This window comes from Hyperolius riggenbachi, chromosome 1 (genome assembly GCF_040937935.1).
Source record: "Hyperolius riggenbachi isolate aHypRig1 chromosome 1, aHypRig1.pri, whole genome shotgun sequence".
NCBI classification, from domain to species: Eukaryota; Metazoa; Chordata; class Amphibia; order Anura; family Hyperoliidae; genus Hyperolius; species Hyperolius riggenbachi.
In genome coordinates, this window is record NC_090646.1 from 217,609,738 (window position 1) to 217,636,327 (window position 26,590).

General features: G+C 45.5%; 1 long non-coding RNA gene across 1 annotated transcript; it reads left to right on the forward strand.

Moving 5' to 3' along the window:
• The first annotated feature begins 6 nt into the window (after positions 1–6).
• LOC137547140 (uncharacterized) lies at positions 7–26,590 on the forward strand. The gene is made up of 2 exons (XR_011026502.1): positions 7–331; positions 26,293–26,590. It is a non-coding gene; the product is annotated as an uncharacterized lncRNA (long non-coding RNA).

A 26,590-nucleotide genomic window follows, 5' to 3' on the forward strand; every position in this document is an offset into this window, starting at 1 on the left:
TCTGCAGCAGCGCTGAGAATTGTTGTCACGCCGCTCACCGTAGAGATAAGTCACATGATAAGGCGAATCCCGTCACATGACACTTCCTTGATCACGTCATGCCAGCCACCGCCTAGCCGTCACAGTAGCATTGCGGGTCATGGAGAGCCGACAGAGGACACAGCCGGGGGAGAGCGGCAGCAGTAGCCCGGTTCCAGCAGATCTGGTGGAGCGGAGGAGGGAGGCGAAGGGCTGCCTTGAAGCTCTGTCCCACCATTCATACTGGTTCGACCTGTGGATCTTCTTACTATTTGACCTGGTGCTGCTGGTCTTCATCTATCTGCTACCCTGAGTGAGTAATACAGTATCGTCAGACATCTTCCAGCCAGCTAGTGCACATAGCTGTGTACTGAGGGAGCTGGGCTCCTGTATGCGCCTAGTTTTTTTGCGATAAGAAAGACACAGCAGTGAAACTTGACAAAGTTATAACAAAAGTTTTTACTGTTGCTTACTCTAGTGCCTAAAAGCACTAATTAAGAAATCTGGGAGGTGACATACTTTTTTGTTGTACTGTAATTTGGTTTTAACCACCCTGGCGTTCTATTAAGATCGCCAGGGCAGCTGCATGAGGGTTTTTTTTAAATAAAAAAAAAACTATTTCATGCAGCCAACTGAAAGTTGGCTGCATGAAAGCCCACTAGATGGCGCTCCGGAGGCATTCTTCTGATCGCCTCCGGCGGCCAAAAGTAACACGGAAGGCCGCAATGAGCAGCCTTCCGTGTTTGGCTTCCATGGCGACGAGCGGAGTGACGTCATGGACGTCAGCTGACGTCAGCCGCCTCCGATCCAGCCATTAGCACTAAACTATTTGTTCCGGCTGCGCAGGGCTCAGGCGGCTGGGGGGACCCTCTTTCGCCGCTGCTCGCGGCGGATCGCCGCAGAGCGGCGGCGGTCGGGCAGCACACGCGGCTGGCAAAGTGCCGGCTGCGTGTGCTGCTCTTTATTTGATCAAAATCGGCCCAGCAGGGCCTGAGCGGCACCCTCTGGCGGTAATGGACGAGCTGAGCTCGTCCATACCGCTAAGGTAGCTCACAATACATTTTGCCAGTCACAGCCGGCTTCTTCAGGATATCACTGTATTTATATAAAGTGTATCAAGTGCATTCCTAAAGTAGTAAAAAAAAAAAAAAATCAGTATAACTTGCCTATGGCTTCTACTGCCCCCCTGCAGCTGCCATTTCCCTGCGCTCACTTTGGATTTCCCACAGCGACTCACTTTGGTTTTTGGGAACTTAGCCAGTCAATGGCCATTGCGCCTGGCCATGTGCATCCTTGACTTTGATCATGCTTCCATTGCCGGGAGTGTCCTGTGCAGCGCAGTATGAGATTTTCTTGTACTGCACATGCGCAGGACGCTCCCTGAAATGGGAGCATGATCGAGGATCTGTGAGGGAAGTGATGCAATGGAGGGGACCAGGAGGATGCCTGGGGACCTGATAGACTACAGGGGTACTGGAAGGAGCCTAAATAAAAAAAAAATGTATTTTGTTTTTGGTCAATTTAATATTATTAGGTGCTTTAAGGCCTCGTTCACATCATACGCGCTTCCGTGCGCATTAGGAAGAGCATATGACATGGTGACACAGGATAAGGGCATAGACAGCCCTTCTGCCCTTCACACCTACTGCGCTGCGCAGCAGTACGATGTGCTATGATGCGCTTGTGTACCGCTGCCTGCATTTTGCCCGCAAGCGCAGAGCTGACCCATTCACTGTCAGTGGATGGAATCAGCAGCTCAGCGGGTAGCAGCTAGTGTTGCAACGGTATGAAATTCCATGGTGTTAAACAATAATTTGGACCCGCCCCCCCTTACATTAATGTCCCCCCCCACCCCAGTAGTAGGTGGCTGCAGCATATGTAGTCAGGGATAGGTGTAGCCAGAATTGGTGCCCGCAGTATAGAGAGCCAGGGATAGGTGTAGCCAGGATTGGTGCCCGCAGTATAGAGAGCCAGGGATAGGTGTAGCCAGGAATAGGTGCCTGCAGCATAGGTAGCCAGGATTGGTGCCTGCAGTATAGAGAGCCAGGTATAGGTGTAGCCAGGATAGGTGTCTGCAGCATAGCTAGCAGTGTTCTCCCCAGAATTATTTTCCAGCCGGGTGGCATGAAAAAGTAGCCGGGTGGCATGAAAAAGTAGCCGGGTGGGGCGAGATGAAAATGCAGGGCAACTCTGCTTACAGCATAGGAGGAGGTGAAAAGGTGAGCCGATGACAGCCGTGTGGTCACCAAATCTAGCCGGGTGGAGCACCCGGCTAAAAGAGCCTGGAGAGAACACTGAGCTAGCCAGGGATAGTTGTAGCCAGGATTGGTGCCCGCAGTAGAGAAAGCCAGGGATAGGTGTAGCCAGGATTAGTGCCCACAGCAGAGAGAGCCAGGGCGAGGGGTAACCAGGATAGGTGGATGCAGCATAGGTAGCCAGGAATACAGTGGCTTGCAAAAGTATTCAGCCCCCTTGAAGGTTTCCACATTTTGTCACATTACTGCTACAAACATGAATCAATTTTATTGGAATTCCACGTGAAAGACCAATACAAAGTGGTGTACGCGTGAGAAGTGGAACGAAACTCATACATGATTCCAAACATTTTTTTACAAATTAATAACTGTAAAGTGGGGTGTGCGTAATTATTCAGGCCCCCTGAGTCAATACTTTGTAGAACCACCGTTTGCAGCAATTACAGCTGCCAGTCTTTTAGGGTATGTCTCTACCAGCTTTGCACATCTAGAGACTGAAATCCTTGCCCATTCTTCTTTGCAAAACAGCTCCAGCTCAGTCAGATTAGATGAACAGCAATTTTCAGATCTTGCCACAGATTCTCGATTGGATTTAGATCTGGACTTTGACTGGGCCATTCTAACACATGGATATGTTTTGTTTTAAACCATTCCATTGTTGCCCTGGCTTTATGTTTAGGGTCATTGTCCTGCTGGAAGGTGAACCTCTGCCCCAGTCTCAAGTCTTTTGCAGTCTCCAAGAGGTTTTCTTCCAAGTTTGCCCTGTATTTGGCTCCATCCATCTTACCATCAACTCTGACCAGCTTCCCTGTCCCTGCTGAAGAGATGCACCCCCAAGCATGATGCTGCCACCACCATATTTGACAGTGGGGATGGTGTGTTCAGAATGATGTGCAGTGTTAGTTTTCCGCCACACATAGCGTTTTGCATTTTGGTCAAAAAGTTCCATTTTGGTCTCATCTGACCAGAGCCCCTTCTTCCACATGTTTGCTGTGTCCCCCACATGGCTTGGCTTAGGTTTACATTTGTGCCATACTCCTTCCATTTCTGAATGATCGCTTGAACAGTGCTCCGTGTGATGTTCAAGGCTTTGGAAATCTTTTTTTGCAGCCTAAGCCTGCTTTAAATTTCTCAATAACTTTATCCCTGACCTGTCTGGTATGTTATTTGGACTTCATGGTGTTGTTGCTCCAAATATTCTCTTAGGCCTAGTGCACACCAGAGCAGTTCGGCTGCGTTTTGCGATCCGCTTGCGGCTGCGGATACGCTTGGGTAATGTATTTCAATGGGGTGGTTCACACCAGAGCGGGAGGTGTTTTGCAGAAACGCATACTCCCGGGGTGAGGCATTTTTTTGGATTGTGGATGCGTTTCTGCCTCAATGTTAAGTATAGGAAAAACGCAAACCGCTCTGAAAAACGCCTGTTCAGAGCGGTTTTGCCGGCGTTTTTGTTACAGAAGCTGTTCAGTAACAGCTTTACTGTAACAATATATGAAATCTACTACACCAAAACCGCTACACAAAACCGCAAAACGCTAGCTGAAACGCTACAGAAAAAGAAGAAAAAGCGTTTCAAAATCTGCTTGCTTTTTGCGGATCTGCTATCGGTTTTTGGTGTGCACCAGGCCTAAGACAACCTCTGAGGCCGTCACAGAGCAGCTGTATTTGTACTGACATTAGATTACACACAGGTGCACTTTATTTAGTCATTACCACTCATCAGGCAATGTCTATGGGCAACTTACTGCACTCAGACCAAAGGGGGCTGAATAATTACGCACACCCCACTTTGCAGTTATTGATTTGTAAAAAATGTTTGGAATCATGGGACAACTATTAGTCATGCACTGTACAAAGTTGGGCTTTATGGAAGAGTGGCAAGAAGAAAGGCATTGTTAACAGAAAGCTTAAGAAGTTCCGTTTGCAGTTTGCCACAAGCCATGTGGGGGACACAGCAACCATGCGGAAGAAGGTGCTCTGGTCAGATGAGACCAAAATGGAACTTTTTGGCCAAAATGCAAAACGCTATGTGTGGCAGAAAACTAACACTGCACATCACATCACTCTGAACACACCATCCCCACTGTCAAATATGGTGGTGGCAGCACCATGCTCGGGGGGGGGGGGGGGGGGGCATCTCTTCAGCAGGGACAGGGAAGCTTGTCAGAGTTGATGGAAAGATGGATGGAGCCAAATACAGGGCAAACTTGGAAGAAAACCTCTTGGAGACTGCAAAAGCCTTGAGACTGGGGCGGAGGTTCACCTTCCAGCAGGACAATGACCCTAAACATAAAGCCAGGGCAACAATGGAATGGTTTAAAACAAAACATATCCATGTGTTAGAATGGCCCAGTCAAAGTCCAGATCTATATCCAATCAAGAATCTGTGTCAAGATCTGAAAACTGCTGTTCACAAACACTGTCCATCTAATCTGACTGAGCTGGAGCTGTTTTGCAAAGAAGAATGGGCAAGGATTTCAGTCTCTAGATGTGCAAAGCTGGTAGAGACATACCCTAAAAGACTGGCAGCTGTAATTGCAGCAAAAGGTGGTTCTACAAAGTATTGACTCAGGGGGCCCGAATGATTACGCACATCCCACTTTGCAGCTATTTATTTGTAAAAAATGTTTGTAATGATGTATGATTTTCGATCCACTTCTCACATGTACACCACTTTGTATTGGTCTTTCAAGTGGAATTCCGATAAAATTGATTCATGTTTGTGGCAGTAATATGACAAAATGTGGAAAACTTCAAGGGGGCCGAATACTTTTGCATGCCACTGTAAGTGTAGCCAGGATTGGTGCCCACAGTATAGAGAGCTAGGGATAGGTGTAGCCAGGATAGGTGGATGCAGCATAGGTAGCCAGGGATAGGTGTAGCCAGGATTGGTGCCCGCAGTAGAGCCAGGGATAGGTGTAGCCAGGATTGGTGCCCGCAGTAGAGAGAACCAGGGATAGGCATAGCCAGGATTGGTGCCCACAGAAGAGAGCCAGGGGGATGCAGCAGCAGGGGGTACAAAACAAATACATGTTGGCAGCTGGGTTGTCCTGCAGGCTGTACTAGCTTCATTCTACTTTTTGTTCTTGCATCATCTCCTTGTAATAGCGCCCAGGGGGCATTGTTTCATGGAAATAGGACAAGAACAGGAAGTAGAATGAAGCTAGTACAGCTTGCAGGACGACCCGGGTGCCTGCAAGTGAGTATTTGCTTATTCTCCGCCGCTGCTCGTTCGCCCGTCGCTACGTCGCATCCCAGCCGCTAAGTCGCTCCGCCCCCCCCCCTAAAAACCGGTAAAACGAGATTGTGCATGGTATGATCACTAAGGTGACACTGTATAGGTACTGGGGTACGGAGGCTATAAAAGCACAAGGCAGTTAACAGAAAGTGAACACAAAACAGGCAAGAAAAGGAAAATGTACTATTTCAGAAAGCTGCATCTGTGGTTCAGCTGAGATTGAAGCTGTTGGTGCAAGGTGACGCAAAGCTGTTCTGTTAAATTCCTACTTCAACTTGTGCACAATACAGCCACAGGACATCAGAGATGCTCGTAGGATTGCTCACTCACACACTGGATCAATGGGCGGAGTCACAAGTCCTAAGAAGACGAGAGCGAGCACTGACTCGCATGCTCCCCTGCACACTGATCCCTTTGCTCACTCACTGCACTGCATATGTAGACTGGCAGATCCTCAGTGGTGCCGGTGGCTGACAGTGGTGAGAGCGAGCCGTGCCCAGTGACTGCGCCATGTAGTTCAAATACAGAAAGTGAGAAGTGATGTCCCTTCATGTATATGGCGTGGTCACTGGGCACTGATCGCTCTCGCCACTGTGAGCCATCTGCTGGTCTGCTTGTGCAGCGAATGAGGGGATCATTGTGGAGGAGAGCATGGCTCTCATTAACATTGTGTGCGTGCAGGTGAAATGGAGCGGGCAGGCAGCAGTGTAGCTCCACACACAGAGGGGTAATAATGAAACAGCTGACTACCTGCAACAGGGCCCCAGACAATTTGCCATCAAAGGCCACGGCCTTTGCGGCCTGCCCTAAGTCCTTCCATCGGTGACCATTTATCTAGCGATACATGGGCAGATCAACCAAGAGACAGATATCTCTCTGGCCCAGTGCACACCAAAAATCTCTAGCAGATCTGCAAAACACTAGAGGTTTTTGAAGCAGGTTTCACAGCGATTCTAGGCATGTTTAAAGACGTTTTCTAAACATGCCTAGTGTTTTTTGGAGTGTTTTTGTGTAGCACATTTCAAATATTGTTACAGTGAAGCTGTTACTGAACAGCTTCTGTAACAAAAACGCCTGGAAAAAACGACCTGCTCTGGTGTGCACCATCCTATTCACTTTCATTTGCCAAGCGGTTTTCCCCCTGCAAGCGTTTTGAAAAACGCTCCAGAACCGCTTTGGTGTGCACCAGCCCTCTCTCTGATCAGAGAGAACTGTAGACTGCCCATATCCTGCAGGCTGAAGGAATTAGCCCCATGATGGAGCCTAGCTGCTGTCCACGTCGCGATATCGCATGCACTTACCGCCGTGCACCCTATTGACCACGTTTTAACTGAGATTTTCCAGCCTGCTCAACTGATACATTTGATGGACTTTGGCCTGAAATTGATTGAATCATCAATCGGCACACTTGTTGCACACTTGTTGCAGCACAGATTTTGATTAGATTTGATAATAATTCGATTTTGATCAGTTTTGGTAATCGGCTGCAAAGTCGCCAGATATATATTTAAGGAAATTCTTTACCAAAAAAAAAAAAGTTCCACTGGGGGATACTCACCTCGGGTGGGGGAAGCCTCCGGATCCTATCGAGGCTTCCCCGTCCTCCTCTGTCCCACGACGGCAGCGATAAAGCTCCCCGAACAGCAGGGATGTAAATATTTACCTCCCGGGCTCCAGGTCAGGCGCATTATCGGCTCTCCAGTCGGAGGTAGGCTGAAATAGCCGATCAGTGTCGGTCTGCTTTTACTGCGTAGGCACAAGTCTCCTGCACCTGCGTAGTAGAACGGACCCGACAGAGATTGGCTATGTTCGCCTATTTCCGAGCGGAGAGCCGCAACAGCGCCCCCGCTGGAGCAAGAAAGGTTAAGTATTGCACAGCCTGACAAATTGTCGGCTGTGTGTTCCGTGGGCTGCAGCGAGACCACCGTGGGATGGAGGAGGACAGGGGAAGCCTCGATGGGATCCAGAGGCTTCCCCCTACTGAGGTGAGTACCCCCCAGGGGAACTTTTTTCGTTAGTCTCTTTAAAGGGGAACTGAAGTGAGAGGTGTACGGAGGCTGCCATATTTATTTCCTTTTAAGCAATACCAGTTGCCTGGCAGCCCTGCTGGTCTATTTATCTGCAGTAGTATCTGAATAACACCAGAAACAAGCATACAGCTAGTCTTGTCAGATCTGACTTAAAAGTCTGAAACACCTGATCTGCTGCATGCTTGTTCAGGGGCTATGGCTAATAGTATTAGAGGCAGAGGATCAGCAGGGCTGCCAGGCAATTGGTATTGCTTAAAAGGAAATAAACATGGCAGCCCCCATATACCTCTCTCTCTCTTCAGTTCCCCTTTAAGTGTGCATTTTAATACTATTGTACAATCACTGCGTGATCCAAGTAATATTTTTTCAGTAACCCTGCAGGACAGGTACATTTTGAGACTTGACTTCTCCCAGCAAACATCCAATGGCCTCTGTGACGGACGAGCCGTCAGTGCGCAGAAAACGCAGCCGCAATCGACTTCCTGCCTCGGTTGTCGTTGCGCTGCCCAATCAGAATCTCATGTGGACACCAGGCAGTCCAGCCTGGGGGGTCTCTGCTGTCTTTAGGGGAGTAGTTAGCAGAGTTCTTTTCATGAAGCCTGTGCCCTGTGACTTGCTAATGAAGCCAGAGGGGTAACACTCAGGTGTTAATTAACAAACCAGGAGTCTTTTCAGAGCCAAGGAAGCTAATCACAGCGGGGGGCTATTCAAAAACCTGCTTTGCTCTAGACTGGCCGGAGCCATATAGGCAGAATAAGAAAGCATGGAGTTTAGGATTTTTAGCATATTTAAGCAATACCGTTCAGGTCAGAAATGTGAAAGTTATATCATTCTGCTGGTCCGGATCTTGGAGTATTTTGATATTAAATTTGGGCCACTGGCATAACCAGAACTCTGGGAATTCCACCGGTTTTTAACCGGGCATGCAAACATGCCCAAGTTTGGTATCATATGAACTGGCCTAGTCTGAGAAATATGAATATATGATGGTCATGTGTGTGAGGAAAGCGTAAGCCGAGATATGACAAATGTCATATTTGGTGGGCAGAGAGCACCCAGCCAGGGGGCTCACCGCCCCTGTCTAACCCCTGGGCTGTACTTGAGGCTCCACCCAAAGGTGGGCATTGTTCAAAAGTGTTTGGAAGGAACCACTCAGGCATTCCTCCATTTTACATCTTCATGAACACACGGCCACCGTGAGGAACAAGTGGTGGCCATCTTGCCGGAGCTGAAACAAAGGGCACATGGCTAGCGGCCATCTTGTCTGAATTGAAACAAAGGACATCCTCCATTTTGTTTGGATTTTAAAACTTGCTGAACTTTGGATGTATCTCTGGAACAAAGAACTTTGCAGAACTTGAAACCGTTTTGCTTGGACTTGATGATTTTCCTACAAAAGGACATATTTCCACAAACCCTAAGTATTTTCTCCCTTTTATTTTTCATACTGGCTATTACTGTTTTAATAATTGTTGATTTTAATAATTGTCTGTATATATTATTTATATTGCTTTCAATAAACCGACGCTATCGTCAGTTGTTGTTCTAGCTACCCTACTATTCAGCACGCACACAACTGAACCAGACCTCTGAAGAGACGTTACTATTGGTTGTTTTTGGCTAGACAGAATACAGCGTGTTTTAACCGTTTTTATTCGCAGGATCAGTCAGGCAGTCGGGTCCACGGGCCCCTACCTGTGGTGGTGGCAGTTATACCCTGAATCGTGTGTGAGTTGTAATTACCCGTATCTCACAGGCTCCCTTCTGGTTTGTCTGCGGCTAATTCCCAACGGTTCCTGCGCATTGACTGCGACCAGAGTTCGCACGATCCGTGCGCTGACACCATTTGGAAGGCCATTTGCGGTCTGACCACCAGGGCTCCTGTGACAGCCTCTCTATAAATAACAGCCAACAGATGCAGTATGGATGTTTCCTGTTTTAGGGACAGGTCTCTCTATACTTGACACTTTAGTCCTGGAGAGCCTGGGAGGCTAGAGGCTGGTGGCGCTGTGGGGCATGAGGACATTAGACAATGATCCCTGGATGTTATCAGTCTTGCCTCAATTTGTGGGGCTTGGCTGGTGGTTCTGGTGGCCCTGGAGAGGGAGGGTTGTGGCTGCATTTTCTTTGTGGTTGTAGTATTGTGGAAGTAGTGTGCTGGACAGAGCAAGAGTGGATAGAGGTCGGAGACCGCCGCACGCTCGCATTCCAGATTCCAAGATTGCAGCACGGACGTATCCGGTTGCTGCGTGATGTCACTTCCAGGTGCCGGAATGAAAGAGCTGTGACATCCCATGGTCTTAGCATTTTGTGGCTGGGGCAGCATGGAGGGGGCAAAGAGTGCGGGTAAGCCAGAAATCAATGTATGTACATAAAAATTGGGTATAATCCTTTATAGAGTTAAAGGGAACCTTAACTGGCGAGCAAAAAAAAATTCACTTACCTGGGGGCTTTCCCAAGCCTCCCGCAGCCGTCCGGTGCCCGCGCCGGTCCTTCGGTGCCCTCCGGTCTCCCTCCGCCGCTAAGTTTCGTTTTCGGACGACTGCCAGTCGTCCTCGGGCCACTTCCGCATTCCTCGTCGTAAACTGCAGTAAAGCGCGCCGCATGACGCGTTTGGCGTCATGCACATGACGCGTTCGGCGTCATGCGGACGCGCTTTACTGCAGTTTACGACGAGGAGTGCGGAAGAGGCCCGAGGACGACTGGCAGTCGTCCGAAAACGAAACTTAGCGGCGGAGGGAGACCGGAGGGCACCGAAGGACCGGCGCGGGCACCGGACGGCTGCGGGAGGCTTGGGAAAGCCCCCAGGTAAGTGAATTTTTTTTTGCTCGCCAGTTAAGGTTCCCTTTAAGGACCTCCACCATAGCAGCGTTCTTCAGTTTATTACGCCTTGGGAGAGCTGTGGTGTGCATCTGGTGAGCTCAGATGCCCATTCTATTTTCCTGGCTATTATATATGCTTTTTGACTTGAGCCATACAGAATTTTGTGTTATGGCCTGATGAAGGGCACATATGTTATGTAAAGAGCCCGAAACGAACATGTGTCGTAGCCTTTTTAAGACACCTCTATTAAAGATTACGATCAAGTCAAGCCAGAATACAGCACTCATTAGTTCCATTAGCCTCAGTCATTGGTGTTTTTGATATATCACCGATTATGTGGAAATTTATTATATGGAATTGAAGAAACTACTTTTTAACGAGTCTTTTTGATGTATGTGTTAATAAAGTTTTTTTCTAAAGTTTTTGATACCATAAGATTGCACTCCAGTTCCTCGTTTTTTCATTTGAAAGTTCTTTTTCTGTAAAGTAATATAAGCCAGAAATCAGCCAGGCAGCCGTTAAGGAACCAGAACGCAAAGGACAGGAGCATAGACAAAACCATGGGAAGATAAGGTGTTCACTGCTGCCTTTGACGTCCAGTATATTTGGGCTGTGGTGGTTTGGCTTTCTCTGAGACACTAGTTATGTCTCCGTGCATGTGAGATGCTGCTGATAGTGGTTGCCATGAGTGGGCTGGAGTCATTGATGCAATTTAAAGTGGATCAGAGATAAACCTTTACTCATTGCATAGTTGTGTTCTTAATATAGGGCATTCCTTAAGCCAAATACTTTTTTTGTTCTAATTCGCTATAAATTAAACAAGCCTCACCCACGGCTTTTCCAGAGAGCCTTGACATTGTAGCAAGGGCTTATGGGAGCTCAATCTGGGCAGGAGGAGGTTACTAGCCAGACATTTCAGAGTCGGAGGGGAGGCTGAGGGCTGGAGAAGCTATCAGCTTGTTTGTGTAATGTGAAAACAGAACATGGCTGCCTTCATTGTATCACAAGAATAAAATAATCATAAACTGTTGAAGCTGTTTGCAGCTTATTTGCTGTGTAAACTATTTAAGCTTTAGAAAAGATATATAGACAAGTTACTTGTTAGAGTTAGTTTTTCATCTCAGATCCGCTTTAAGTAGTTCTGTAGCAACAATTGCCAGGTGGCTTTGTTATTAAAATTGTATGGTTTATTCTAGTTTTATTTCAGAGCGCTGCTACTGCTTCATGAGAAGCTGTTAAGCCCAGGAAGCGGTGTCCTTCTTGTAATTCTAGATTTCCAATTCCTTGGAATAAAACATTGTCAGAAATGCATACTTGAGAGTATTGAATGAAGAATCTGCAAGTTCTTATAAAGATTTTCTGAAGTTAATGAGAAGTAAAATGTCTGACTCTATCAAAGGGACACACTAGGCAGAATCGCATATGCATTTTCCATAGCACATGGTGGAAAACTCATGAGATTCTGCCTAGTGTGTTCCTACCCAAAGTATTCAGGGAAGCTATGTCAAGTTCAGCTGTTCAACCAGTTGCTAATCGCCACCTGTAGCACTTATTCAATCACCTGATACTACTGTGATTACTTAGTCACCTGTTCCTGCTTCTCAACAAATTACTCAGTTGTCAGTACTGCAGATAAGGCTGTTGCTTCCGGGTCTACTTATACAGGGTGATATTGAGCAATCCATTCCTATACATGTACATAAAAAAAGCAATTGCTAAGACATTACGTTTAGTATTGTCAGATTTGGAACCTGAAGAATTTACTGATGATGTATCAGTGTGATTCTGAGGAAGATATGTCAGATAAGGATAAACCTTCTAGATCAAGTTTGTTGCTAATGAAACGAATTGTTGAAAGCGATTTTCAGTATAATTCATTAGGATTGAAATCAGAAGTCTCTGAGACTGTATCTACTCACAATGCTTTATATGCTGGCATGGACTCTTATGGTATTTCCAGTTTATACTTCCACTAAAAATATTATCAATAATCAATGGAAAAATTCTGATAGGAAAGTCTATTTGGTACTTATCCGTTAGCCGGGCGCATCCTCTAGGTGGCGACAAAACTCCACCAGAGTTACATCTTTCCCTACTATCCATGTCGGCATGGAGGGGGAATAGTAATTAGCGCCACCTGCCGGATGCGCCCGGCTAACGGATAAGTACCGTCTATTTTATCTAGGGGTTTTAAATAGGGCTGTGGAGTCGGAGTCAGAGCAATTTTGGGTACCTGGAGTCTGAGTTGGAGTCGGTCGTTTCATAAACTGAGTAGTCTGAGTCGGATGAGTTTTGTACTGACTCAACCAGCCCTGGTTTTAAGGGCAGCTGTAGCGAGAGGTACATGGAGGCTGCCACATTTATTTCCTTTCAAGCAACTTGAATACTGCCTGGCTGTCCTGCTGATCCTCTGCCTCTAAAACTTTTAGCCATAGACCCAAATCTGACTAGATTAGCTGGATGCTTGTTTCTGGTATTCAGACACTACTGCAGCCAAATAGATCAACAGGGCAGCCAGGCAACTGGTATTGTTTAAAAGGAAATAAATTTGGCAGCCTCCACATACCTTTCGCTACAGTTGTCCTTTAAAAGGAAATTCCTGTTTGCAGAAGAAGTTTGCAAGTATTGGCATAAGTGTCCTAAATTGGATGCTGCCTTTCCTCAGGTACATAAGGATAATGCATTTGCCTTCGAAGACCTAGGTTACCTTAAAGATCAGTCGGAAAAAGAAAGCAGAGTTTTCATTAAAGGGAGTCTGAAGCGATACTGGGGGAAAAAAAATAGATACTCACCTGTACCCAGATACTCTGGGTCCTATAGAACCTTCCTATTCCTCTCCTGGTCCCCGCACTCCCCCACAGGCTCCCCCGTTAGCGGACTCTGACCGATCGGAGACTGCTCTCTTCCACTTACAATTAACTGTGATTAATACAATTATTAAAAAATATATAGAACACACTCTGTCTCATGGATAAAGGAGTAAACAGTCTCACGATAAGTTGCCAATATTGTCCTCAGACAGGCTTCCCAAAGTTCACTGTTGTCCAAAACTTGGCTCCTTAATCCAGGGCAATCACCTCAACATGTAAAAAATGAAAAAAAGGACATATAGCGTAATACTGCGTTCACACAGTTGCTCCGTCACCAGGAAGCTTCCAAACCATGCAAAATTTTAAGGATCACCTTGCAACACCAGTGCTAAGGTACACCCCCCATGTGCCCGTACTCACCCCAAAAATCCTTCCAAATCTCCGGAGGCAGGAATGATCGTGTATGGGGGCGAACAGCCAAATCCCTCTTGGACTTTATCACTAGTTCAGCTTCAAATAGCACTGTAACTTAGAAAACGGCAATATAGTGTCAAACCATAAGTTTTTAATATAAATGATAAAATAGGTGTGCACTCACAAGCCAATGATAAAGATAAGCATTTAGGCAAACAGTGCTGGTCCCCGGGAAACCACTCAGCAGATGCCACATCAGATCCCGTTCAGCTCAATCACACCGCACTTCTTCTAGCGTCCACTTTTGGTCATGTATACTGTTGCTCCGCCCTATGCATTTCGTCATTCAATGACTTATCAGGGGCTAACAGTGCATGGATGACCGGCTGTTAAATAGAATATCCCTCCCACCTCTATTTCTCTCGGCATTTTTTATCCTGCCGAGAGATAGAGGTGGGAGGGATCTTTTATTCTATTTAACAGCCAGTCATCCTTGCTCTGTTTAGCCCCTGATGAGTCATTGAATGACGAAATGCATAGGGCGGAGCAACAGTACACGTGACCGGAAGTGGACGCTAGGAGTGCCATGATTTCCGCCGGTTTCCGCCGCCTGATCGTTAAATTTATGAATGGGAACAAAGTTCCCTTTCATGAATCTCCCCACCGCCACTGTGATCGGAGGCTTCCGATGGAAGCCTACGTCACTTCCCTAGTTACAATGTAACATCCTACACTAGGGGTATAATTTTAACGTTGCAATAACCGGGACAAATGGCCAGAGAAAACGTGTGGATTTTAATTATGGCAACATGAATTATTTTAGAACTGTAATGGCTGAAAACTTAATTATTTTTTTCCATTTTTTTTTTCTTATTATTCCCATTATAATGCATTTAGAATAAAATAATCCATAGCATAATGTACCACCCAAAGAAAGCCTAATTGGGGGCAGAAAAAAAACAACAAGGTATAGATCATTTTGTCATTGTCATTTTGCGGACTGAAATGGTTGACGCTCACTGGCATGTCCCGTTGGAGATAAAGTCACAGACTTACCTCAGGTTTGCAGTTAGAGACCAGTCGACGGAAATGCATTATCCGTTCCGTTGCCTCCCTTTTGGGATAAAATTCGCTCCAAGGATTTTTACCAAGGTAGTGTCGTCTCTGCACAATAAGGGCATTATGATTGTTCCATATTTTAGATGGTCTACTGATGGCAGAATCCAGACAGATTTTACTGTGACAGAGAGAGGTAGTGTTGACAGAACTCCAGCAGGCAGGATGGATAGTCAGTTTGGAAAAATCACAGCTACGACTGGGATGATAGAGTTCTTGGAGTTTCTAATAGATTCCAGGGCCCATATGCAATTCACTTTTTCACCTAGGAGTTTTCTCCTAGGAGATCATTTTTTTCATCTTTTATTTTAAAAGTGCTGGAAAGTTATTTTAAATAGGAGTAGCAAAAAGTACGGTAAATGAAAAAGTACTATCAAAATTGTTTAGTATTTTCTTTCTTTCTGGTGGCTTAAAGGGCATTTTGACAAGTTTAAAAATATCACCTAGGAAAAAAACTCCAGAGAAAAAGTGACCTGCATATTGGCCCAGGAATCAGAAGATTCTTCTGCCAGATCAAAAGATAAATAATTCAGCAAATTGGTCAAATCAGAATCATGGTAGCTATGAGCTTATTGGGTCTTCTAACTTCAGTAGCACCAGTGGGCCATGAAACACACAAGGCTGTTACAAGCATGGATCCTAAGGCATGGATGTGCTCGTGAGTAATCACGAGTAGCTAGCTACTCAAATTTGTGATTCTGAGGCTTAATAGCTTTGGGCGTGTGCATGGGAGACAGGGGGTAAGTTACCCAGCTTCCCGCCGCTGCTATGCGTATCACAGCCTCACACGCGTCCAATGGGATGCATTCCACAACTCAGTACTGCGCACTTCCTCCTTTAGCCGGAAGGAGGAAGTGCGGGGTACTGAAAAAAAAAATGTTATCGACCTCTGCTTTAAAATTGCTTACAAAAACTTTATTGACGGTATAACATATTCTGCACACTGCTATGTATCAAAGTTTAAAACCATAAAACACGCTGCAGATGGTAAATAGCACAGCCGGCTGGGCTCATGCACTCAGCACTACCACACCTCTGCCACACACGGGATCCCAGCAAGCGTAAATCTACTCTATTGGTAAACTTCAACACTCTATGACTCGAGTAACGATTCCCCCCAGCCTATTGGGGATTGACTTCTCATATTCAAGTCAAATGATTCATGGGTATGTCCTGCCACCTCAATTACAGTCCCAAATGCAATGGCCCGCACTGGGCACCTAATTGGCATTCATCTATGTATTTAGGATAGAGTACTTGCTGCCTCAACAGAGGCCCTCACCACTCCATTCTGTCGTTCCCCGCAATGTATCGTGAACGTCTTATGTGGCATTCCAAGATATTCATCCCAGTGACTGTGAAGTCCCAGAGCTGATGCCGCTTTGTGGTCTTCCCTGGTAGTGATTCTCAGATGGGTGTGTGCCTGCATAGGCTTCCAGCCGGATTCAGGTCAGTCCTGTGCCCCTTCATGTAACCAGCCCCTGAGTCTGTCCGGCGCCGGACTGCTGTGTGGGCTCCAGCAGGGAGAACAGGCTGGCGTGTGCTGTAGTGCGTTTAGCCGTGGGATAGTGTCGTTTTAGCAGAGGCACACGTGCCCCTGCTAACAGTGAGCTCTGAAGCGAGAATTATTCTCGCTTCAGTGTCTCTTTAAGCCTCATTAGAATCACGGATTCGAGTAGCTAGCTACTCGTAATTACTAGTGAGTACATCCCAGGTATTTTAACAAGTCCGTTCACTCTCTCTAGATCAAGTGATAAAGATTTCAAGAGAGGTAAGACAATTGCTTTTCTAAGGGAAATTCTGGCAGTTTCCAGTAGACTTTAAAGGGATTCCGAGCACCTCTTATAGGCATGCCATGGGACAACTTCCAACAAAGTCATGTAATGACCCCTCTGGAGGAGCCTCTTGCAATGGCCATTCGTGTTACTTCCTCTTCCTGCTTCATTCAGTGATGCACTTTATTATTATTATTATTATTATTATTATTATTATTTAGTATTTATATAGCGCTGACATATTACGCAGCGCTGTACAGTGTGTATATATATATATATATATATATATATATATATATATATATATATATATATATATATATATATATATATATATATATATATATATATATATATATATATATATATATATATATATATATATATATATATATCTATATCTTGTGCACTTCTCTAATAAAGAAGACAGGGGTGACCCGGAAGTTATAACATAGCAGCCTGCGATTTTTAAATTGAAGTCTAACGCAGACTATTTGGTGTAGAACAGCGGTTCAGGCATCAAATGAAAGAGGAGAGCACAAGCTACAGAAAGGTATGCATCTTTAAGTACTTTGCAGTACTGGTTGGAGTCTTAAAGGCATGCCCATGAGTGCTCGGAGTCTCTTTAAAGGATACCCAAGGTGAGGTGACGTGACATGAGATAGACATGGGTATGTACAGTGCCTAGCACACAAATAACTAGGCTGTGTTCACTTTTTTCTTTCTCTGCCTGAAAGCAATAACTATTAGGTATGTAAGTGGCTGACTCGGTCCTGACTCAGTCAGGAAGTGGCTACAGCGTGACCCTCACTGATAAAAAATTCCAACTATAAAACACACTCCTAGCAGAAAATGGCTTCTGAGAGCAGGAAAGAGATAAAAAGGGTCAATAGTTCATAAATTTTAGCTCTGGTATACTTCAATGAATGTGTCATTGAGCAAAAACAATAAATCAATTAAAATGTAAAAAGTAGATTTAAACATAAAATAAAACTGTGGAATATCTGAAGTCCTTTTAGGAGAAGGAAGATAGACACAATAGTTACATTAGTCTATTTTTGCTTTGGGTGTCCTTTAACCACTTAAAGAGACACTGAAGCGAAAAAAAATATGATATAATGAATTGGTTGTGTACTATGAATAATTACTAGAAGATTAGCAGCAAAGAAAATATATTCTCATATTTTTATTTTCAGGTATATAGTGTTTTTTCTAACATTGCATCACTCTATAATATGTCCAGATTACACAACACTCAGCATTCAAAATGAGTCTTTCAGAGCAGTCTGTGAAGTAATAAACTCTCCTCTGCTAGAGGAAAAGTAAACAGTTCAATTACAGTTGAGATAATAAAAGTCAGATAACAGCCCTCTCCACGACCAAGTTGGTCGGAGAGCTTAATAGCTTTTTTGCATAGAGATAACAACTGGAGTTTCTCAACTCTTCCTGCACTAGAAACAATTAGACTGATGTATCTGATCTTAATGTTTTTTTTCTTAGCTGTACTACACATACAAATCATATTATCATCATTTTTTTTTCGCTTCAGTGTCTCTTTAAGGACTGCAGTAAACCCCTTAAGGACCAGAGCCTTTTTTTCCATTCAGACCACTGCAGCTTTAACTGTTTATTGCTTGGTCATACAACCTACCATCTAAATGAATTTTACCTCCTTTTCTTGTCACTAATACAGCTTTCTTTTGGTGCTATTTGATTGCTGCTGCGATTTTTACTTTTTATTCTATTCTTCAAAAAAGACATGAATTTTGTCAAAAAAAGATTTTTTTTTTTTTTTTTTACTTTCTGTGCTGACATTTTTCAAATAAAGTAAAATTTTAAAATACATGCAGCACCAAAAATGTGGACAAACATGTTTTTGATAAAAAAAAAACAAAAACAAAAAAAAAAAAACATTCAGTCTATATTTATTGGTTTGGGTAAAAGTTATAGCGTTTACAAACTATGGTGCCAAAAGTGAATTTTCCCATTTTTGAAGCATCTCTGACTTTTCTGACCACCTGTCATGATTCATGAGGTGCTAAAATTCCAGGATAGTATAAATACCCCCCAAATGACCCCATTTTGGAAAGAAGACATCCCGAAATATTCACTGAGAGGCATGGTGAGTTCATAGAAGATTTAATTTTTTTGTCACAAGTTAGCGGAAAATGACACTTTGTGCCCCAAAAAAAAAAAGGAAAAAAAAAGTTTCCATTTCTTCTAACTTGCGACAAAAAAAATGAAATCTGCCATGGACTCACTATGCTCCTCTCTGAATACCTTGAAGTGTCTACTTTCCAAAATGGGGTCATTTGTGGGGTGTGTTTACTGTCCTGGCATTTTGGGGGGTGCTAAATTGTAAGCACCCCTGTAAAGCCTAAAGGTGCTCATTGGACTTTGGGCCCCTTAGCGCAGTTAGGCATTTGGTTTCAAGACTACTCCTCACGGTTTAGGGCCCCTAAAATACCAGGGCAGTATAGGAACCCCACAAATGACCCCATTTTAGAAAGAAGACACCCCAAGGTTTTCTGTTAGGAGTATGGTGAGTTCATAGAAGATTTTATTTTTTGTCACAAGTTAGCAGAAAATGACACTTTGTGAAAAAAAAACAATTAAAATCAATTTCCACTTACTTTGTGACAAAAAATAAAATCTTCTATGAACTCACCATACTCCTAACAGAAAACCTTAGGGTGTCTTCTTTCTAAAATGGGGTCATTTGTGGGGTTCCTATACTGCCCTGGCATTTTAGGGGCCCTAAACCGTGAGGAGTAGTCTTGAAACCAAATGTCGCAAATGACCTGTGAAATCCTAAGGGCTCATTTCCACTATAGCGAATTCGCATGCGTTTTTCGCATGAAAATTCGCATAGCAATACAAGTGAATGGGACTGTTTCCACTTGTCAGGATTCCTTTGCGTTTTTCTGTGCAGAAAAAATTCGCATGGCAGAGCCATCAGAATTCGCATACCGCATACCGCTATGCGAATCGCATACAATGTATTTAATAGGAAATTCGCATGAGGTTTGGGCATGCGAATTTTCATGCGAATTTTCATGCGAATTCGCATAGAAACAATGGAAAAGCACACCAGCACTGCCATGGTTAAATTCGCATACATCGTCATCCATGCGAATTCGCATGCGAATTCTCATGAAAATTCGTATAGACCCGCATGCGAAATTCGCATCCGCATGCGAATTTTTACCACGGCGATTCGCACCGCACAAGTGGAAATGCAGCCTAAAGGTACTCATTGGACTTTGGGCCCCTTAGCGCAGTTAGGGTGCAAAAAAGTGCCACACATGTGGTACCGCTGTACTCAGGAGAAGTAGTATAATGTGTTTTGTGGTGTATTTTTACACATAACCATGCTGGGTGGGATAAATATCTCTGTAAATGACAATTTTTTTGATTACACACACAATTGTCCATTTACAGAGAGATTTCTCCCACCCAGCAATGGATATGTGTAAAAATACACCCCAAAACACAATATACTACTTCTTCTGAGTACGTGTGACACTTTTTTGCAACCTAGGTGCGCTAAGGGGCCTAACGTCCTATTCACAGGTAATTTTGAGGCATTTGGATTCTAGACTACTGCTTACGGTTTAGGGCCCCTAAAATGCCAGGGCAGTATAGGAACTCCACAAGTGACCCCATTTTAGAAAGAAGACACCCCAAGGTATTCTGTTAGGAGTATGGTGAGTTCATAGATTTTTTTTTTTTATTTATTTTTTTTTTGTGAAGTTAGCGGAAATTGACACTTTGTGAAAAAAGCAATGAAAATCAATTTCCGCTAACTTTTGACAAAAAATAAAATCTTCTATGAACTCGTCATACACCTAACAGAATACCTTGGGGTGTCTTTTTTTTTTTTTTTTTTTTTTCTAAAAAAGGGGTCACTTGTGGAGTTCCTATACTGCCCTGGCATATTACGGGCCCAAAACTGTGAGTAGTCTGGAAACCAAATGTCTCAAAATGAATGTTCAGGGGTATAAGCATCTGCAAATTTTGATGACAGGTGGTCTATGAGGGGGTGAATTTTGTGGAACCGGTCATAAGCAGGGTGAGCCTCTTACATGACAGGTTGTATTGGGCCTGATCTGATGGATAGGAGTGCTAGGGGGTGACAGGAGGTGATTGATGGGTGTCTCAGGGGGTGGTTAGAGGGGAAAATAGATGCAATCAATGCACTGGGGAGCTGATCGGAAGGGGGTCTGAGGGGGATCTGAGGGTTTGGCCGAGTGATCAGGAGCCCACACGGGGCAAATTGGGGCCTGATCTGATGGGTAGGTGTGCTAGGGGGTGACAGGAGGTGATTGATGGGTGTCTCAAGGTGTGATTAGTGGGGGGAATAGATGCGAGGTGATCAGGGCTGGGGTCTGAGGGTGTGGGCGGGTGATTGGGTGCCCTAGGGGCAGATAGAGGTCTAATCTGATGGGTAACAGTGACAGGTGGTGATAGGGAGTGATTGATGGGTAATTAGTAGGTGTTTAGAGGAGAGAACAGATGTAAACAGTGCACTTGGGAGGTGATCTGACGTCGGGTCTGCAGGCGATCTGATGGTGTGGGTGGGTGATGAGATTGCCCGCAAGGGGCAGGTTAGGGGCTGATTGATGGGTGGCAGTGACAGGGGGTGATTGACAGGTGAACAGGGGGGATAGATGCATTCAGTACACGGGGGGGGGGGGGGGGGTCTGGGGAGAATCTGAGGGGTGGGGGGGGGGGTGGGGGTGATTGGGAGTCCCCAGGGGGCAGTTTAGGGACTAAAAAAAAAAATAGCGTTGACAGTGACAGGGAGTGATTGATGGGTGATTGGGTGCAAACAGTGGTCTGGGGGGTGGGAAGGGGGGGTCTGAGGGGTGCTGTGGGAGATCAGGGGGCGGGGGGGGGGGCAGATCAGTGTTTGGGTGCAGACTGGGGTGGCTGCAGCCTGCCCTGGTGGTCCCTCGGACACTGGGACCACCAGGGCAGGAGGCAGCCTGTATAATACACTTTGTAAACATTACAAAGCGTATTATACGCTTCCTATGCGGCGATCATCGGGTTAACAACCCGCCGGCGCTTCCGATTGGCCGGGGGTTGATGACGCGGGTGGGCGGAGCCTATTGCCGGAGGAGCATCCCAGCGTGCGATCCCCGGCAACACAGTGTCCCAGGACCCGACGCCTATCTGTGTTACGTGGTCCTGGGGCTGCCACTTTGCCGCCGCCAATGTGCAGTGGGCTGTCGGGAAGTGGTTAATTCTAACAACCGATGCAAGTACAACAGATTGGGGTGCATATGCACAGCACTTCAGGATCCAGGGTCTTTTTCAAAGGCGTATTAAGGATCAATCTTCAAACTACAAGGAATTGATAGCAGTGAAATTAGCTCTCATAGCAACCAAGCATGTTCTGTCTGGAAGACATGTCCAGTTGAGGACTGACAATTCAACTGTAGAAACTTTTATATAAATCGACGAGAAATGAGAATGCGAAAGTTACTGAGTCCGTCGTTTGAAATCCTGAATCTAGCAGAACAAAAGTTATCACTCACGCAGTCCATCTGAAAGGATCTATGAATGTTCTAGCACAGAGTTCCACAACCCTGTCCTCAAGGCCTACTAACAGTACATGTTTTTTAAAGAAAACCACGAACATGCACAGGTGGGATAATTAGTGTCTCAGCAGAGCTGATTACCTCTGTTGATTTCCAAAAAACATGCACTGTTAGTGGACCTTGAGGACAACAGACCGAACACAGTGTCAGCCAAATTGATTGAGCAAAAGGCATAAAAAAGACCATAGCAAATTTGGAATAAGTTGTATATCTTAGAAGCCTATAAAATTATCCTCCTAAAGGTCTTAGGACTCATTCTACCTGTGGGACCGCTACAGCCTGGGCTTTCAGAGCTGGTGCTTCACCTCTGGAGATTTGTAAAGCGGCAATATGGAAGAATCTGGAGACCTTCATGTGCCACTACAGACTGGATCAGATGTGCGCTTCAGATCAGGACATTGAAAGTCTTGCAGACAGTGAGCCCACCTTAAAGAGAATCTGAAGCAAAGAAGAAGAAAAAACTTGCCTGAGAGGGCAGGCTCTGGGTCCTATAGACCCATTCCCCCTGGAGCCACCGTTAGCAGTCTCCGACCAATCGGTAGGAGACTGCTCTCTTCTGCGACAGGCTTTGGCAATCTTCAGGGGCCAAAGTGCTCTCGAAGACAGCTGCTCCGTACTGCACATGCGAGAGCACACAATCTTGCACATCCGCATTATGAAGAGGCTGTCTTCGGGAGCACTTGGGCTCCTGAAGATCGCTAAAAGCCTGTCACATTGGCAGAAGTTATAGAAGATAGCAGTCTCCTACCGATTGTTTGCAGACTGCAAATGGGGGATCCAGCGATGGAACGCGTGCTCTGTAGGTGGAACGAGGTGGCTCTATAGGACCCAGAGCTAGAGGCCTGCGCGGGTCCACTTTTTCATACCCAACTCGCTACCCGACCCGCGACCCGCTTTCTGGAGAATTTGATACCCGCAGGCCCGCGACCCGCTTTTTTACATTTTCTTCTAAAGTGCACATTTTAAAGTAACATTGAGTTGTAAAATTAATAAAACCTATTTGTATACACAAACCAAAGCTAAAGAAGGTTTAGATGCTTGCTTTCACTACCCGCGACCCGCAGACCGCTACCCGCACCCGCAGCTTAAATCAATTCGGGTACCCGAACCCGACCCGCATTTCGGGTTACTCGCGGGTACCCGACCTGCTGCAGGCCTCTACCCAGAGCATTCCCTCTCCTTTGAGTATGTATTTATTTTGTGGCTTCAGACTTACTTTTGAAGCAGATGGGTCAGCCATATTATGCCAGGAAAAATACACATATACAGTATATGTAGATAAAAATACTTGATCTACTTGCATAACACATGTATTGTACTGTCCATGGTTTGATTTCAGTGAATTTTATATAGTAAATGAAGAGAATTCTGTTCCAGGCAGTCTCCATGTCTTTTCCCCCACACTCTGAAGCTTAAAGAGAACCCGAGGTGGGATTTATTTATGTTACTGGGGCACAGAGGCTGGTTGTGCACACTAAGACCAGCCTCCGTTGCCCCATGGTGTGCCTCCATGTCCCCCCTGCGCGCCGCTATACCCCCGCAGTGCTGGCGACACGCAGCGCGTCGCCAGCACAATGTTTACCTAAGCGCTGTCAGTCAGCGCCGCTCCTCCGCATCGCCGCTACCCGCCCGCGTCACTTCCCTCCTTTCAGCGGGAGGGAAGGGACACGGGCGGGTGCGCCGATGCGGGGGAGCGGCGCTAACAGACAGGCATAGGTAAACATTGTGCTGGTGACACGATGCGTGTCGCCAGCACTGCGGGGGTATAGCGGCGCGCAGGGGGACATGGAGGCACACCATGGGGCAACGGAGGCTGGTCTTAAGTGTGCACAACCAGCCTCTGTGCCCCAGTAACATAATTAAATCCCACCTCGGGTTCTCTTTAATCCTGGTGTCCTTTCTTCTTAGTTCTCCAATCTGCTGTGTCATTCTGGCTTGCTTGTAACCACGTGTGAGCACAGGATTAGATTTCAGCCAAGCCTGTCACACTGCAGTGTGCTCAGCTTAATCAGAGAGAAGCAGGAATGTGGGAGGGGAGATGACAAACTTCCCTTTCTCTCTCTTCGGCAATCGGCGAGATAATAGAGCCTGGTATACTGAGATAAGATGATTACAGCAGAGACCTTTCTGAATAGATTGGAGAGCTTGTACTGCAGAGTGAGATTTCTGGCAGCATTATGTGCAGTGTTTTAAATGGAATTTGATTTTGTGGTTGATAATCCCGCTTTAAGGTTGGTGATGTTTTGTTTCTTGTTCATTCTCTCAGTGTACCTGTCCTGGAGGGTTACTGGAAAAAGCAGGGATAAGATTACCTGGTAATGCTGTTTTAAAGAGAACCAGAGACGAAGCACCCTCATGTATTTTCAGTGGGAAAATGACAGTAAACACCTACCCTGTTATCAGCTTTGATAAGAATTCTCGACTGAGCATTCAGTCTAGGTTTGACCTGGAATCATTATAGCTGAGTCAGTCTTCTGTAAAGTCTTTTCAGAGTACATTTGAAATCGGCGCCGGTAGACTTGGGCGCAGGATACAGCGCTATATGGCTGATCCTGCTTCTGCACAAGTCCGGGCCGATTTAATTACTATTCCCCATCCGGGCCGCCATGGATAGTGGGGGAATGAAATAATTCGGCTTCCAGCGATTGCTGGAAGCCAAATTATTGTGTTTTTAAGCAACTTCAGCTCAGTCTTCTGATGGAGCCGACGTTACTCACTGAGCGCCGCTATAGACTAATTCTCATTACAGTCTATGGCGGCACTGGCTGCACCCAAATCTAGCAGCGCTGAAAAGCACTGCTCCGTCTTTTCAAGCCTGCCACCTCCTGGCCCAGCTTTCCTGCTTTGCAGAGCTCTGATGACATGGGAGGGGCTGCTCTGCTGAGAAAGAAGCTCTGAAACAACTGACAAGTGTGGCTGCAGTGTGATCTGTGTGCACTGTGCAGTCATTATCTGTGCAGTTTAATTCCTATGAGGGACACTTCCTACAGGTAGCCACACAGCATACCAGAATAATAAAGTTGAAAGCACACAGATAAAAGACTTTAGCAGCAGCCCTGCTTGTCTATAGTTTTAGAGCCTACACCGCTCATCCAGAACAACTCATAACCCGGAAGCAAAAGGGATATGAGCCGGCGGTCTTCCTGGATTTTTCCTGGAGCAGTAATGGATATAAAAACACTCAAAAAGGCACACCAGAGCGGCGCAATTATCGGGTAGAGCATTTATTTTTTACAAGCTATCGACTGACACGTTTATTTTGTGGGAAACGTTCATCTCTGGTTCCATATAAGTAACCAACCCTATTGCTTGTACACAGTTAAATTCAGATATCATTTTATGACCATGATGTAGTGTTGTTTTTATATTATACTCTATTATGGTAGGATGTTGGTGTAGGGAGTTATAGACAGGCAGTATTTATGCAAGAAAAAATAATCCAGAGACCTGACAGTTTTAATTTATAGAGATGCCATTGGATGTTTCTGGTAGGTGTACCTGTCCTGCAGGGTTACTTAAAATGGCATTACCAGGTAAACTAATGCCAGGTTTCAGTGGTATGCCTGCTTTGTCACACCCCAAGGCAGAAAAACTGGAAGAACAGGTCTTAGGAGGTATGCAGCAGTACAGGTGAAGGCATTGCTCCATAGTTAATGTATATTAGCCTCATTGGCAGGACGCAGTTTCAGAGGCTGTGTCCGCGGGAGGATTTTTTAAAAAATAAAATGTGATTTAAATGCTTTAGCTAGCATTTCGCTAGCTAGCTGTCTGCCAAGCCCCGCCGCACCTCTCTCATCCCCCCGATCGCTGCCGGCAATATTTACCCCTCTGCGAGAGCCGCAGCTTCAGCAATCTGCTTCACTCGTCGCTATGGCGACGATCGGGATTGACGTCATGCGCAGTCCCGTTCCTCTCCATAGTGAAGCCTGGAGCTGTTCTGGAGGCTGCGCCATCGCGGGATCTCTGGGGGTTACGTATAACGGCGGTGATCGCAGGAGAGCGGAGGAACTTGGAGGGCATGGTTAGCTAGTGAAGGGCTAGCTTAACCATATAATTTTTATTTTTTTAAAAATCTTCCGGTGGCTAGCCTGAGTGTAGGTCTGGCTTACTGCCGGGGAAGTTAAAATGAAGATTGTTTGTTTTTGTACTACATAGCCTTCTGTACTTTCTAGTTTACAAATACATGTTCTTTCTGTTGTTTTTGTAGGATCTTCAGGAACGTTCCCAAGAAAATGTTCTCCTGTAACCTCTCCCTTAATCCTGAGGAGACAGGCCTTGCTGCTGCTGCTGCCGCCTGCTGGAGTCGTGGTCACAGCGGAGTGCAGACTTTACTGCAAGACTTCAGGACCTGGAAGCCTGGACACTGAATAGACTGCTTTACCAAGCAACAGCAATGATACATTCCTCCCTCTCTACAATATTTATTTTCATTTCTGATGATTTTTGAGAACTATTTCATAAATAAATAATTTGTAATATAATGGAACTAAAGCAATTGCTCAAAA